Source organism: Capricornis sumatraensis, chromosome 6 (genome assembly GCF_032405125.1).
Source record: "Capricornis sumatraensis isolate serow.1 chromosome 6, serow.2, whole genome shotgun sequence".
NCBI classification, from domain to species: domain Eukaryota; kingdom Metazoa; phylum Chordata; class Mammalia; order Artiodactyla; family Bovidae; genus Capricornis; species Capricornis sumatraensis.
This window is the reverse complement of record NC_091074.1, coordinates 27707928-27724404: the sequence shown is the minus strand read 5'-3', so window position 1 is coordinate 27724404 and position 16477 is coordinate 27707928. Positions and strand designations below refer to the sequence as shown.

General features: G+C 37.5%; 1 non-coding gene across 1 annotated transcript; it reads right to left on the bottom strand.

Moving 5' to 3' along the window:
- Positions 1-11528: 11528 nt before the first annotated feature.
- On the bottom strand, positions 11529-11600 carry TRNAG-UCC (transfer RNA glycine (anticodon UCC)). The gene has a single exon. It is a non-coding gene; the product is annotated as a tRNA-Gly (tRNA).
- Positions 11601-16477: the final 4877 nt, after the last annotated feature.

The window sequence follows — 16477 nt, the reverse complement described above, 5'->3', positions numbered from 1 at the left end:
TGCCAGCATCAGGGTCTTTCCCAATGAGTCAGTTCTTCGCATCAGGTGGCCAAAGTATTGGAGTTTCAGCTTCAACATAAGTCCTTCCAATGAATTTTCAGCACTGATTTCCTTTAGGATTGACTGGTTTGATCTCCTTGAAGTCCAAGGGACTCTCAACAGTATTCCCAAACACCGCAGCTCAAAAGCATCAATTATTCAGCCCTCAGCTTTCTTTATAGTCCAACTCTCACATCCATGCATGACTACTAGAAAAACTGACAATATGAACCTTTGTTGGCAAAGTAATACCTCTGCTTTTTAATATGCTATATAGATTGGTCATAATTTTTATTTCAAGGAGCAAGCGTCTTTTAATTTCATGGCTGCAGTCACCATCTGCAGTAATTTTGGAGCCCCCCAAAATAAAGTCTGCCACTGTTTCCACTGTTTCCCACCTATTTGCCATGAAATGATTGGACCAGACGCTATGATCTTAATTTTCTGTGTGTTGAGCTTTAAGCCAATGTTTTCACTCTCCTCTTTCACTTTCATCAAGAGGCTCTTTAGTTCTTTTTTGCTTTCTGCCATAAGTGTGATATCATCTGCATATCTGAGGTTATTGATATTTCTCCCAGCAATCTTGATTCCAGCTTGTGCTTCATTCAGCCCAGCATTTCTCATTATATTCTCTGCATGTAAGTTAAATAAGCAGGGTGACAATATACAGTCTTCTCTGTAAGGCGGAGAGTTATAGTTTTTTTTTTTAATTGATTACTATAATAAATCAAAAGAAGGTCTCAAGGTTGTAAAGATCTTACTAGACCCACTGCTGCAATTTACATTTTAAGATGACAGGATTAGAGCTAACAATAGAAAGATCTTACAGGACCTACTCCCATAATACAAAATTTTAGATAACAGGATTAGTGAAAAGGTTCTCAAAAAGGAGAAACATGTCCTCAAGCAGAATACATTGTTGTTATATAATTCTTACTAAGACAAAGGATTCTTCTTTGTTCTTCCTGGTGGCCCAGAGGGTAAGGAATCTGCCTGTAATTCTGGAGACCCAGGTTTGATCCCTGGGTGGGGAAAATCCCCTGGAGAAGGAAATGGCCACCCACTCCAGTGTTCTTCCCTGGAAAATCCCATGGATGGAGGAACCTGGCAGGCTACAGTCCATGCGGTCGCAAACAGTCTGACACAAGTGACTTCACTCACTCACTCAATACTAAGGAATATAGTAAAGAAAACGTTGTCCTTTCCTCCTCCTTAATATTTTCCGTATTAAGAACCAATTGTTCTTACTTCTGGCTTCTGTTGTGGAATTGGGTTAAATTGAACGGAGTTCACACAGAATAATCATTGTTCATTGGCCCTAAATTCTATGCTTCCCTTAGAAATGGTGTTGCAGAGACGTTAAAAGTCTCCAATACCCCTGACACTTAGATTGTTCATCACTAAAAGTGGAGATAATAGTTCATATTTCTTAGGGTTGTTACATTACTAATGTGTGACACATAATCGTTTGTTTCATAAATGCTTGCAACTGTTGTTTCATTATTCTTGTTACCAACATGATAGCTAAGATATGTGTCCTTGAGTGACTACAGTCTTGCTTACCAGTCATACCTATAGGAAAATGATACAGAATGAAATAAAAATGGATAAATAAATGAGCTATAAATGGGCTTTATGCTCAAATAATCCGTACCCTCTTTATCGTAAACTTAATCAAATTTAAGAGGCTTCTGAAAATAAGGGGCAAAGTCTAGATGTACTGGAACAGATTATATTGTATTACAGAAGACTCTCCCTTCACCTGTGGGAGAATCAAAATCTGTAGCACAAACCATAGATTCTTAACTCAGTTAAGAATGTCACAATATCTCTTTTTAGGTAGGGTTTGAAATTATAATGTCATTGAATACTAGAACTGAAAAGGGCCTTAGCAATCACCTCACTGATGTCTCAGTTTTATAGATGAAAGAACTGAGACCAGGATCATAGTATGATTTGTTCAGAGTCAATCAAATGGTCAGTGCTAGAGATAAAAAAGAATTCTGGTAGTCTCATAGCCAGTGTAGATATGAAAGTTTTATATCAGCAGACCTTACAAACTGTTTCAGTAAGAAGCAGCTGGAGGCTCAAATGCATTTTACTATATTCTGCAAGAAAAATGAATCTGAAAATAGTTTTATTCCAAGAGAACAATATTCCACCAAAATTAGGTTCAAAACTGTCAACAATAAAAGAATTCTATCAGCTATTTAAAGTACAATTATTGCTGTGAAGTACTTGGTAGTCTAAAGATGTTTTTATATCACACCAAAACATCTGGACACTTCAATCAACCAGACATATTTACATTTTATAAACAGAACCCAAGAGATAGAGCAAATTTAGAAATTTTGTTTTTTTAGCCACAGGATTAAGTGTGTCATAAATGTGTGAAACAAGTCTACTTGTAACATAGAGAGTACTCAGTTAAAAATGGATTTGCTTATCACTACTCTGATCTATTATTTATCTAGTATTTGTTTTAAGTTTTAATTCCTAGAAGGAAAACTTATTTCCATCTTGTGGAAGTCCTATATTGGGAGGGATAAGAGGGGGATGAGATAGAGAAATGTAATCTTTATGTTTTGTCAGTAAAGATATATTACTTAAATTTGCCAGGAGAGCATAACTTGTTATTTTTATACTAATATTGTGCTAGGTTTTAGGATGTAGTTCTAGAAAAGTAGCCTGCTTCTAAAGAAACAGTCATCTTTCAAGAAATGAAACTTTCTTTCAAGAAAGAAAGAAAGAAAAGAAATCCTTTACTTTTTGTCTTCCAGTACAATTCTCATGAAAGTGAAAGTGAAGTTGCTCAATCATGTCCGACTCTTTGCGACCCCATGGACTATAGCCTACAAGGCTCTACCGTCCATGGGATTTTCCAGGCAAGAATACTGGAGTGGGTTGCCATCTCTTTCTCCAGATCTTCCCAACCCAGGGATTGAACCCGGGTCTCCCGCATTGTAGGTAGACGCTTTACCATCTGAGCCACCAGGGAAGATCTCATACATTCTTTAAATGTTAAAGGTTACCTCCTCTAATAGTTAACTTTATTAATTTCATCATTCAGTAACTAATTTATTCAATAAATATTAATTATGTTTGAACTATTTACCAGATGGTGTATTAATTGTTGGATATATAACTGAATAAGTTAGAAGGCCCTTAGCTTCAGAGATCCTGGCAATTGACGTGAGATACAGGGAGGTAATGACACACTGTGTGATAAGGACCAAGAGAGAAGAGCGTATGGGATGCCGGGGAACAAGAGAAGTGGCATCTCACAGAACTTTTGGTGTCTTGGTTAAAGTCAAGTCAAGAGAAAAGGAGGGGAAAGAGAAGAGAAAAAGGAAAGAGAGAGGATGGAGGGAGGAAGGATGGAAGCTGGAAAAACATTTTGAGAGGCCACAGGCAATGTTGAGGTGCCAAATGGAGATGGCTTTCAAAAGCCATCTTTAAATAAAACTGGGCTTCTGAAAGAGATGGGAATACCAGACCACCTGACCTGCCTCTTGAGAAACCTATATGCAGGTCAGGAAACAACAGTTAGAACTGGACATGGAACGACAGACTGGTTCCAAATAGGAAAAGGAGTCCATCAAGGCTGTAAATTGTCACCCTGCTTATTTAACTTATATACAGAGTACATCATGAGAAACGCTGGACTGGATGAAGCACAAGCTGGAATCAAGATTGCCGGGAAAAATATCAATAACTTAAGATATGCAGATGACATCACACTTATAGCAGAAAGTGAAGAAGAACTAAGAGCCTCTTGATCAAAGTGAAAGAGGAGAGTGAAACATTGGCTTAAAGCTCAACATTCAGAAAACTAAGATCATGGCATCTGGTCCCATCATTTCATGGCAAATAGATGGGGAAACAATGGAAACAGTGACAGACTTTATTTTGGGGGGCTCCAAAATCAGTGCAGATGGTGACTGCACCCATGAAATTAAAAGATGCTTGCTTCTTGGGAGGAAAGTTATGGCCAACCTAGACAGCATATTAAAAAGGAGATACGTTACTTTGCCAACAAAGGTCCAGATGCCAACAAAGGTCCAGTCAAAGCTGTGGTTTGTCCAGTGGTCATGTATGGATGTAAGAGTTGGATTATAAAGAAAGCTGAGCACGGAATAATTGATGCTTTTTAACTGTGGTGTTTGAAAAGACTCTTGAGAGTCCCTTGGACTGCAAGGAGATCCAACCTGTCCATCCGAAAGGAAATCAGTACTGAATATTCATTGGAAGGACTGATGCTGAAGTTGAAACTCCAATACTTTGGCCACCTAATGCAAAGAACTGACTCGTTGGAAAAGCCCCTGATACTGGGAAAGATTGAAGGTGGGAGGAGAAGAGGACTGCAGAGAATGAGATGGTTAGATGGCATCACCGACTCAATGGACATGAGTTTGGGTTAACTGAGGGAGTTCATGATGGACAGGGAGGCCTGGTGTGCTGTAGTCCATGGGTTCCAAAGAGTCGGACACAACTGAGTGACTGAACTCAACTGAACTGATCTCCTCTTTGAAAACCTCAGACTTCTTATCTACCTGCCTAGGATTTACTCTCTCAATATAAAGAAATATACAGCAGAAATAAAAGCTGAAAAATAGTATAGTATGTGTGGCTGAAAAGTTACATCTTTTCCCAATGACCCTGGAAAGAACTGAAATGTTTTAGGCAGTAGAATGGCCATCTTATTTCACAATAGACTGGATATTCACACTAACTTATTTCCATAGAGTCATATTCTTCCTTTCATTACTAATTGTTTTTTTCAGATATATGTCTCAATTATCTAAGAATAATTTGGGATACCATAGGCTAAGAACTATGCCTTATATTAATATGTCTTATATTTATATGCTATGTAATACTTTTACTATCAAGATGGAATGCATTTTTATAATATTCAATATTTAAAGTTCACCACACATTATATTCTTTACATGCTTTTAAATAAATTACAAAATTATAAAAATCATCTTTAAAATGTGTGAGGGGTCCAGTCCATGGTTATTTTGAAAATTATTTTAGCATTACTCAAGCAAAATATTCAAAGACCACTGTTTTTCAATTGAAATTCTGAAATAGGTAGAAAAAAAAAAACAAAACAGAAGTTCAGATAGAAACTGAAATTCAAGGAGGGATAAACAATGGATAGAATGAAAGACCTAAGTAAAAATTATTTTCAGAGAAGTAGGCATCGAGAGAGAGGCAAGATATGAATGGCTAAGGAGTTACCAAGCTCTCGTATGCAAATAATTCTAGACTGTGTGGTCTCATAATATAAAAATACCCCTTTACTACTTAGAGTGTACACTGTGGTATAGCATCCAGGTGTCTCTTTGAGGATAGAGGCATTCCTCTATCCTTTCATTCCTTTCATTCATTCCTCTATCCTTTCATTCCTTTCATTCATTCTTCTATCCATTCATTCCTTCACAGGATATTCTAGGAAATTGGCTTTGTTTGAAAGTAGTTGTCCTCCCTGAGGTCATACCTTCTGTCTTCTCTGGGTTGAATTGCATCTAAGGAGTCATTAAAGCAATGATACAAATTCATGGACTCCCCTTTTCTTAACTTAAACAAGTCCAGAGGTTCTTTCCAGCTGCCAAACTCCCTCTAGAAATAGTTGACCTAACTGACCTGGAATTAAGAATTAGCATTGACCTGCAAAATTCTCTCTTTGCCCAATTCTGCCTATTTAACTCTTTTGAAGATATTATTAAGGGCCCTCCTGATAAAATTTGAGCAGGCAGAGGAACCAGAGATCAAATTGCCAACATCTGCTAGATCATCAAAAAAGCAAGAGTTCCAGAAAAACATCTATTTCTGCTTTATTGACGATGTCAAAGCCTTTAACTATGTGGATCACAATAAACTGTGGAAAATTCTGAGAGAGATGGGAATACCAGACCACCTGACCTGCCTCTTGAGAAACCTATATGCAGTTCAGGAAGCAACAGATAGAACTGGACATGGAACAACAGACTGGTTCCAAATAGGAAAGGAGTCCATCAAGGCTGTATACTGTCACCCTGCTTATTTAACTTATATGCAGAGTACATCATGAGAAACCCTGGGATGGAAGAAGCACAAGCTGGAATCAAGATTGCCGGGAGAAATATCAATAACCTCAGATATGCAGATGACACCACCCTTATGGCAGAACGTGAAGAAGAACTAAAAAGGCTCTTGATGAAAGTGAAAGAGGAGAGTGAAAAAGTTGGCTTAAAGCTCAACATTCAGAAAATGAAGATCATGGCATCTGGTCCCATCACTTCATGGAAAATGGATGTGGAAACAGTGGAAACAGTGTCAGACTTTATTTTGGGGAGCTCCAAAATCACTGCAGGTGGTGACTACAGCCATGAAATTAAAAGACACTTACTCCTTGGAAGGAAATTTATGACCAACCTAGATAGCATATTCAAAAGCAGAGATTACTTTGCCAACTAAGGTCCATCTAGTCAAGGCTATGGTTTTTCCAGTAGTCATGTATGGATGTGATAGTTGGACTGTGAAGAAAGCTGAGTGCTGAAGAGTTGATGCTTTGGAACTGTGGTGTTGGAGAAGACTCTTGTGAGTCTCTTGGACTACAAGGAGATCCAACCAGTCCATCCTAAAGGAGACCAGTCCTGGGTGTTCATTGGAAGGACAGATGCTGAAGCTGAAATTCCAATACTTTGTCCACTTCATGTGAAGAGTTGACTTATTGGAAAAGACTCTGATGCTGGGAGGGATTGAGGGCAGGAGGAGAAGGGGACGACAGAGGATGAGATGTCTGGATGGCATCACCGACTCAATGCACATGAGTTTGGGTGAACTCTGGGAGTTGGTGATGGACGGGGGGACTGGCGTTTTGTGATTCATGGTATCACAAAGAGTCAGACACGACTGAGCAACTGAACTGAACTGATCTGTTTCCTTGGAAGATGTGTATATGTGTGCTGTCTCTCAGTCGTGTCCAACTCTTTGAGATCCATGGACTGTAGCCCACCAGACTCCTCTGTGCGTGGGATTGTCCAGGCAGAAATACTAGAGAGGGTTGCCATTTCCTACCCCCAGGGATCTTCCTGACCCAGGTTTTGAATCCGAGTCTCTTGCATCTCCTGCATTGGCAGGCAGATTGTTTACCACTGAGTCACCTGGGAAGCCCTGTTTTCTTGGACCCCAGCCTAAAACATTTTGTTGGAAACTTACTAGATTTATCAAAATTTGGTCATAGAGGCAGCTACATCTAATTTTTAATGATCCTAAATTAATATTAAATACTAATTGATAAATATGCATTTAAAATACAGAAATCCTGTATTTAAACATGATAATTGCCTGTGATTTCATGTTTGAGAGAAAGCATTACCATCTTCATGGGAACCACTTGGCTGACTCAGTGGTAAAGAATCTGCCTATCAATGCAGGAAACACAAGTCCCGTTCAACACGGGCTACAGGCCACAGGGTTGGAAAAGAGTTAGACATGACCTAGCGAGTAAAAAGCAACAACAACAACAGCAAAGTGTTACACTATGGAAAAACTATGATAAAAGTAGAATTACTGCTAGCCTTAAAATGATGTAACAGTTTCAAATGTTTATTGGAGGTGACTTTGAAGACATTTTTGAATCTTAAAAAAAAGAGATACTTGTTGGAATGTGAAATTCAAAGCAAAGTTTTCTCAAGAATCTCTTCTTCCTTGATATTCCTAGAAAATTCTAGTCTACATGAATTTGCTTAGTATTTTACTAGAGACTAGAGACTTAAAAATTGACACCAAGTACTTTAAAAATGCAATAGAAAAAGTAGAGTAAAATCAATAATATTGTGAGGAATGACTTGAACAGCTTGTATTTTCACAGTGGTCATCAAAAAGTAATTTTATATCCAATAATTTGTATCGATTGTTTGTGAAACTGTAATGCATTATGCCATAAGCCTGGTTGTGCAGTTATAAATACATGTATCATTTTGTTGGTCTTGATTTTCTTTTCTTTTTTTTTCTTATTGAGTTTCATTTTCTCTAAAACGAATCTTATTTCTTAGTATTTATTTGTGGAGGCAAGATTCAGAACCATGACTATTAATTCAAAATAGCTTCAGCCACACAGTGGACACTGTCCTCTTTGGGTAGTGAAAAACAAAAAACAAGGGCAAAATAAGTTAAACTGTATATTATTCAAGAAAAAGTACTTTTCGAATCATCTACAGTGTGATCATAAATTAAGGTGACTTCTCCAGGGGCTCATTGGCAAGATTTCATTAAAAGCCTGATTTTGCCACTTATGACAAAAAGATGCATGTGCTAGGGCATATTCAGCATAAAACCTCTCAATATATCTAGAATTTTATCCTGGATACTGAAGATATTACCTCACCAAACTTGTATTGCCCTTGGCTTCTATATTATGAGCCTACCTGAAGGGAGGCCTCCTTTTCTCTTATTCTTTTAGTCAGAACACTTTGGAGTGAAAATGCCACCGTGAAAAGAGTTAGTTACTATACTTATTAAGGTGCCTAAGCAAGATGTACCTGATGTGACTAAAAGCACTTTTTTTCCCCCTTTATAATTCTCACATGGACTTGAATTGGGATAAGTGCTGATTCTATGGGGGCTGTTTCTTGACTGCCTCAGTGGATATTTCTATTCATTTGGAAGAGATGTTGAAAAGGCCTGAATTCTCTGAAGAAGGAAAGAAGAAGGAGCATGAGAGGGAGGGGACGGCTGAGAGAAGCAGCAGAGGAGGAGGAGCAGGAGGAAATAAGAGAGGGAAGGAGCGAAGAAGGGCAGAGGAGGGAGAAGGAGGAATTGCCTCAAATGAGGATGGGAGACGATAAGTCTATTGTGATGTTTGATCAATTTACTACAGGGTAAGTGAGAAAAAAATTTTTCCTCTATCCTTCTGTTGAGTCCATTTCTCAATACTGGTAAGAGATGAAAGTAGACTCTATCTGGAGAACAAGAAAAGAAACTGAGCTCTGATTTACCGAAGCAGGGATAATTTTGAAGTAATAGAAGTCAACTCTACAATCTCTCAAGCTTAATCGGATGTGGCTTTTAATCAAAGCTCTAGCATTTTCTGTTTATGAGAACTTGAGCATCTTACTTAATGTCTTTGAACTTAATTTCCCTCATCTAAAAATAAAGAAAATTAGTACATGTTTGGAGTATTGAAGGTTGAAGGTTGCTGTTAAGTTTTAATTAATAAATGTATTCATTTATTCAACAAATATGTGTCAGGAATTGTCCTATGTCCCAGTTGCATAGAAGTGCACAATATGGAAGTTCTCTGACCTTAAAAAGGAAGTTAATAAGTAACAAATACACAAGTAAGATAACTTACAGAATGAAAAAATGAAGATATGATGAGTGGTAGATCAAAGACGATATGGTAATTTTTCACTGCTTTAGATAGGTATGTTTAGATGGATTCATCCTGAAATGAACCTTTTCTACAACATTCAGTTGGAAAGTGACTAGTGGAAGTCAGCCACTGAAAGCCTGGAGAAAAACATCTGAGGCAGAATGAATAGCAAATGCACAGGCCCTAGAGTGCAAAGCTGGATATAGAGAAAAAATGGCCAGATGTGGTCTGGGGTGAAGCTTTTAGTCATCACATAGTAACTATTGAAGTGTCATGTTACTCATTGAAATTCTGTTTCTATTATAACTGTAGAGGATACTTGAATTAATGTGAGCAGGATATTACTGTATTTAGTAGTGAGTGGTTTAATGAAGAAATTGCTAAACTAGCAGTCTATGGGCTTCCCTGGCGGCTCAGAGGGTAAAGCGTCTGCCTGCAATGCAGGAGACCTGGGTTCGGTCCCTGGGTCAGGAAGATCCCCTGGAGGAGGAAATGACAACCCACTCCAGTATTCTTGCCTGGGGAATCCCATGGATGGAGGAGCCTGGTGGGCTACAGTCCACAGGGTTGCAAAGAGTCGGACACGACTAAGTGACCGACTTCATCCAGTTTTAATTCACAGACTTAACTATCTTTGGAAACACAGCCTGTTTTGTGAGTGAACATTATTGATAAATTTAACTTCAGTTTCTTGGCCAGATGAATAAGTTGAGAGAGGATGGCAACTAAATGGATCTTCTTACTCACGGAAGTTTACAACTTTGAAGATGGAGCCCTATTAGTAAATAGCCCTAATAGAACCTATTACTCCTATTAGATATAGTTATTACCAATCAGTTTTAAGGATTTCAAGGAATCAGTTACAGTTCATAAGACGTCTTTCTTCCTCCCACCCCTCCAAGCATAGTTTTCACAGAACTGGATTAAATATATTGATTCATTCCTTCTCCTAGGCATGTGCCATACTTGTTTTATACTCAAGTTCTGATTTAAAGCAGTAATGTACATTTTATTATATATAATTTTGAGATGCTTCTGATTGAAAGTCAAGTCTGTTATATAAAATGATTTAAAAAATCCTAAATAAATGGCAAATGGCTTTAACATCACAGTTTCTGAAGTTCTAAGATGCTGCACCCTTATGTGCATTGTTACTGTAAGTCTCCCAGTGAGCTTTATCATTGTGGTAATTCTGAGATCTTGCTTTCAAGAAAGGTCCAGGACCCAGTTTTAACTTTGGAAATACCATTTGTTTCCTTCAGAAGTCTGCAGCAGATTTGTGATGTCTCAGTCAAGAAGCACAGTAGCCTCAGGTCCATTCATGTCATCATTAAACAGGAGACAGAGCAGGGCTGTATCATTCGGTATCCTCATACTGCTATTATGTTTATTTAAGCAACAAATCTATTAGTGATCAAACTTCATGTTTAAGTGTAAAGCAGAAAGCATAACAGGAACAGAGAAGAACAGCCACTTCTTAAACATACCTTGGCACCTTGCTTCTAACTTAACTTTCATTTGTACTTAAATTTGTACTCTCTCTCTCTCTTTTTTTTTCTCCTTTGCTTCCACTTAGATTTAGCCATAAATCTTTTTCAGCTCTTACAAAATTCATTATTTGGGCTAAGATAAAAATTTAATTTATGCTTTTATTGTCCACTAATTCTTTGAATGATCTTAGTCTATCAGTGTAAAACATTTCTAATTATCATAAGGCCTCAAACTTCCCTGGAATTTTATTATCTTCTCTAAGAAATATCATAAGCATTATGTATTATCTTTTTTTAAAAAAAATACTACTTGTGCCTGTTTCAATCAATCGACTAATAGTAGTCAAATATTGTTTTAACAGAGCAAGTATCATCTGAACAGGTTAAATATCAAACAGATAAAAGTGAAAGTGAAAGAGAAGTCGCTCAGTCGTGTCCGACTGTTTGCGACCCCATGGACTGGTAGCCTACCAGTCTCCTCCCTCCATGGGATTCTCCAGGCAAGAGTACTGGAGTGGGTTGCCATTTCCTTCTCCAGGGGATCTTCCCGACCCAGGGATCGAACCCGGGTCTCCTGAATTCCAGGCAGATGCTTTAACCTCTGAGTGACTGGGGAAGCCCAAAGTAACTGTTGCCTTGGCCGGGAATCAAACCCGGGTCAACTGCTTGGAAGGCAGCTATGCTAACCACTATACCACCAACGCCTGAGCAAACAGATAAAGGCCAACTTTAACCAAAGAGGAGAATTTCCTTTAGAGTCATTGATACTCCATCACTTTAAAAAGGACAGGTATTATAGGTATCATCCGTAATAATTAATATAAGATGGAATTTATGTTATTTAGAACCAGCTTCATGGGTTTGCAGCTTGTGAAGTCACACGGGGTCCTGCACTTAGAGGGGTTCCATGCTTAGTTTAATATTTGGCTACTGCCATCTTGAAATTTGTAATTTTTGAATATGAGGCTTCATGTTTTCCTTTTACACTGGACCTTTCAAATTATGTAGCCAACCTGGTTATATTTTATGATGTATTTCTACTTTTGTTTTGTCTTCCAAGTCGCCAGTATGTCCGAGCATACATAGCTACCAGTGTAGGGGTTGAAGTTTTTTTGGTTTTGTTTCTTTTTTCTTTTTTTTCAATATAGTTAATAAGGTATTCTTTCATATTCCCCATATTTGTATTCAAAAATCTAGAGTAGGAACTGAATTGATATTTGGATTGAAAGTCAGTCACAAAATAAAATTTTAATTGGTCAGTGCTTCCCTGTGTTCAGCTGGTAAACAATTCACCTGCAATTCAGGAAACCCTGGTTTGATTCCTGGGTCAGGAAGATCCACTGGAGAAAAGGATAGGCTACCCACTCCAGTCTTCTTGGGCTTCCCTGGTGGCTGGTAAAGAATCCACCTGTAATGTGGGATACCTGGGTTCAATCCCTGGATTGGGAAGATCCCCTAGAGAAGGGAACGGTTACCCACTCCAGTATTCTAGCCTGGAGAATTCCATGGACTATACAGTGAATTCCATGGACTATACAGTCCATGGGGTCACATAGAGTCAGACATGACTGAGCAACTTTCACTTTCACTTCATGGAAAAGAATTATAAAAATATCCAGGAAATGCAGATAAAGACTAGACAAGAAAATAACTTTAAAATGCAATATGAGATTTTGATTGGACATGTGGCTGATGTCAATACACTGATGATATTTGAAAGAGAATATAATATTTATTTCTCTTGCTCTCTTTTTTTAAATTTGTGAACTGAGACAGTGGCTTCCCTAGTAGGCTTGCAGCATCCTGCTCTTATCAAGGTAAAGGGTGTTTGCTGGACCTGTTTCTTTATACTGTTCTGTGTAGCTCTAAATCAGTTCAGCCCACATTCTGGCATTCTGCCACACTCAGCACCCACTGAAAAATCAAAATAAAGGAATTAAAGAGTTAGATGTGATCAAAATTTAACATCTACTGCTTAACTCTCATTAGTCCTGTCCTGAATTCATTAAGGCGTCAGCACATGGGCCAGTATGTGTTTATGTAATGGTTAAGATATTCTCCTGTTTGAAGATTCAAGAAGAGATTGAGAAAAGCCCCCAAGGCCCCTTCTAGGCCTACTGTAATATTTGATATTGAATTCATGAAATAGTCCCCTTCAGGGTAAAAATCACCTCCTAGCAGAGAAAGAAGATGAAACATTTTTTTAAGATGTATAATATGCCACAACATCAGGTGGCAGCATGCATTAAAATATATGGAATTTTTAGATCTGGCAGCAGGGTGCTCTGCTGTTCTTTAAGAGTCATAGTAGCATCTAGGAAAGAAGACCGCAAAGATAACACAACTTTTAGATATTAGGACCTAAATGAATAAGAATCTTCATTTGCATTGGATAAAAATTAGACAGTGTTAAAAGTATTTTTACCATTAGCTTGTATGCACATTTCAAGGCAGAAGATTGTTTACATCTCATTTTATTATTAGCACTATAAGCATTTGGGAGATATGTTTCTGGGAATACGCCTTAAAAATGACATCCTTTTGAGTAATTGCGAACATTCTACACATAGTGTTTATGACAAGAATTAATAGTAAAATCTTAAATAGTAAACTGGTATCAATGCACAGGACAATGTGCAAAGAATCTTTGCCATTAGTCATTTGAAAAACTTTCATGTAAAATTATGGGTTGGCCAAGAGAGATCACTTTCATATGAGCTGTTACGTTTTTCTATGGTTCTAAGATCTTTAGAAAGACTTAATTGTTCATGATCCATCTTCAGGGTTCACAGTTTCATTGCTTTACTTATTCATTCATTTGTTCATTTATCCAACAAGTTTTACTTGACTGCTGTTAAGCACTTTCTTTAGTTCTAGAGTCTCCTTGACAAGAGAGAGTGAGGCAGGAGAAGGTGGGGGAGACATTTTCTAACTCTCCTTCCACTCACTATCTAGTGAGCTAAGCAGACAATTAAAAAGAATGACAGAAGTAAGCTTGGCTTTGAAACTGTGGTGAATATTATCACAAGAATTACATGGAGCTAGGAGTTGCATGCTAGTTAGTTAAGAAGAAGGAGGAACGCTTCCCTGGAGCTTCTCAAGATTAGACTTGAGATCTGAGATGAGAGGCAGAGTTAATGATGTGAGCAAGTTTGAGTCAGGACCAGAATAGGGAAGAGCATAATCTTGATGGATAATAATGATATAATAAAAGACAAAATTAGCAAAGTGTTCTTTGAACAACAGGATCCTTGTTCTTCTTGACTCCAAAGATAATTATGGAACTATTTCAGTGTTCCTGTAAGTTAAAAAGCAGTTCTCCTCACGTTTGTTTCCTTTTATCTAAATATATTTTTTTTAGCATTTTAAAGGGTTGGTACTCACTGAAACACCACTTATTTTAACACTGGACACGGATGAACTAATGCTAACTATTTTGAATTGATGATCATATCATAAATCAGATGACATGTTGCATGATGCTTGTGTTTCATGCATAGGAAAAAAGAAATAGATATTGATTCCCTAACCTTTCTGTTTGTAGAAATACTGACAGAGCTGACTCATACCTGACATGGTAGACAGTGCTTTGAATACATAATTAGAAATACATTAACTGAACTCTTCTTAAAAAATGAAATTTCTAAGTGATTGAAGGCATTGTATATGTAGTATTTACCATATGAATCAATAAAAGCTTTCATAGTAAATCCCCACTCTCTAATAGCATCTCATGGAGAGAGAGAGAGCTTGTTGCTCATGCCATTTTCTTTGGAGGCTGACCTAATGAGCTAGTCACAGCTCTGTCCTTATAAAAGTTAACACATTTTTCATTGTATTTTAAAATAAATTTTAGCAACAGCAGATTTCCAGTTTCAGTATTTAAATTCAGAATTGAATGGTTATCATAGTATTTAAGTAACTCCAGTGAAAAATAAATACACAAGAAACTTTTCTTCATGAAACTAAAGACCACACATCAAGTTTTATGTATTAAAAAAAAACAACTTATAAAACAAACTCTGAGAGATTCTGATTATGTGGGGAGATAATGATGGTGCAATAATGCATTTCCCAGAACGACAGTGAGTGATATCTGTAAATGGCCTTTGGTAGAAGAAAGAAAACGTACTGCTCCAATCAATACACAGAGAGTCCGTAATGTAAAGATTAGGATCAGAATATTTAAAAATTTAATACTTTGCCACTCTGTATAGCACTTTGGAAGTCAATATCTTTGGAAACCTGGTCCATTTCCCTTCTTTGAAAGCATTATATATTTAAGGTTTTTAAATTATTTATCTAGTCCATGTGATTAAAAATGAAAAAAGTTAGTCATCCATTATCTTCTGCAGCTGCTGTCTGGGTATTATTTCCCCCTCCCCACCCTCCTTAAATCCTTGATTTTTTTTTCCTATCCTGTTAAGAAACTTAATAGATACATTAATAGAGCAAAAGAAAACCTCAGTCACTCACTAACATCAGAGAATGTTGCTGTTTAAACAGTGTCCGAAGGTGGCTGTGTAGGAACAATATACTCAAATATTTTTACTCAGGTATATTACTTTCAGATCGCATAATAAGAAATACAATGTAGTTAAATCACAAAAAAGCCTATGTGTCTGTCCCCCCCCCGCCCCCCCCCCCGCCGCCTGGCCAATTGTAGTTTGGGGCTTTATTTATTATTTATTTAAAAAGCATTATTCTCAAAGTCACTTCAAAGTTTACATTTGAGAATGAGACCATTTTAAATTCTTTTAGTCCTTCCTCTTAAAAATTTGTTGTCAAGAAAGGGAGAAATAGATCTGATAGAGTGCCTGTTGAACTATTGACAGAGGTTCGTACACTGTACAGGAGACAGGAATCAAGAACATCCTCAAGAAAAAGAAATGCAAAAAAGAAAATTGGCTGAGGAGGCCTTACAAATAGCTGTGAAAAGAAGAGAAATGAAAAGCAAAGGAGAAAAGCAAAGATATACCCAATTGAATGTAGAGTTCCAAAGAATAGCAAAGAGAGATAAGAAAGACTTCCTCAGTGATCAGTGAGAAGAAATAGAGGAAAACAATAGAATGGGAAAGACTAGAAATCTCTTCAAGAAAATTAGAGATACCAAAGGAACATTTCATGCAAAGATGGGCTCAATAATGGACAGAAATGGTATGGACCTAACAGAAGCAGAAGATATTAAGAAGAGGTGGCAAAAATATACAGAAGAACTGTACAAAAAAGATCTTCACGACCCAGATAATCACAATGGTGTGATCACTCACACTCACCTACAGCCAGACATCCTGGAATATGAAGTCAAGTGGGCCTTAGGAAGTATCACTATGAAGAAAGCTAGTGGAGGTGATGAAATTCCAGTAGAGCGATTTCAAGTCCTAAGAGATGATGCCGTGAAAGTGCTGCACTCAATATGTCAGCAAATTTGGAAAACTCAGCTCTGGCCACAGGACTGGAAAAGGTCACTTTTCCTTCCAATCCCAAAGAAAGACAATGAGAAAGAATGCTCAAACTACTGCACAATTGCACTCATCTCACATGCTAGTAAAGTAATGCTCAAAATTCTCCAAGCCAGGCC